This window comes from Propithecus coquereli, unplaced genomic scaffold (genome assembly GCF_000956105.1).
Source record: "Propithecus coquereli isolate 6110/MARCELLA unplaced genomic scaffold, Pcoq_1.0 Scaffold218, whole genome shotgun sequence".
Taxonomy (NCBI): domain Eukaryota; kingdom Metazoa; phylum Chordata; class Mammalia; order Primates; family Indriidae; genus Propithecus; species Propithecus coquereli.
Window position 1 is genome coordinate 4,488,561 of NW_012146967.1, and position 336 is coordinate 4,488,896.

Below are 336 nucleotides of genomic sequence, written 5' to 3' on the forward strand. Positions count from 1 at the left end.
TATTATTATCTAGTATTTTTTTGTCTCCAACTTGTTCTTAACACTCTTCCAAGCTAGTCATTGTTATTGTCATTGTTTTATGTAAATAATACTTACGAGAATCTATGCGACACTTGTCAGCTACTTTGCTGACTATTCCTTCTTGTCTCTAAGTCCTTCCTCTGAACCCAAGTTTCTTTCTCCTGACATAGGTATTTTATATATTCTTTTAGTAAGGAACTTTTTTTTCTAAACTAAATTTTGTTTTTCTGAAAAATAATGATATAAATTTTAAGTTGAAATCTGTTTTTCCATCTTTCCTTCTCATCTGCTACAGCAAGTTCTACTTTTGTGTTC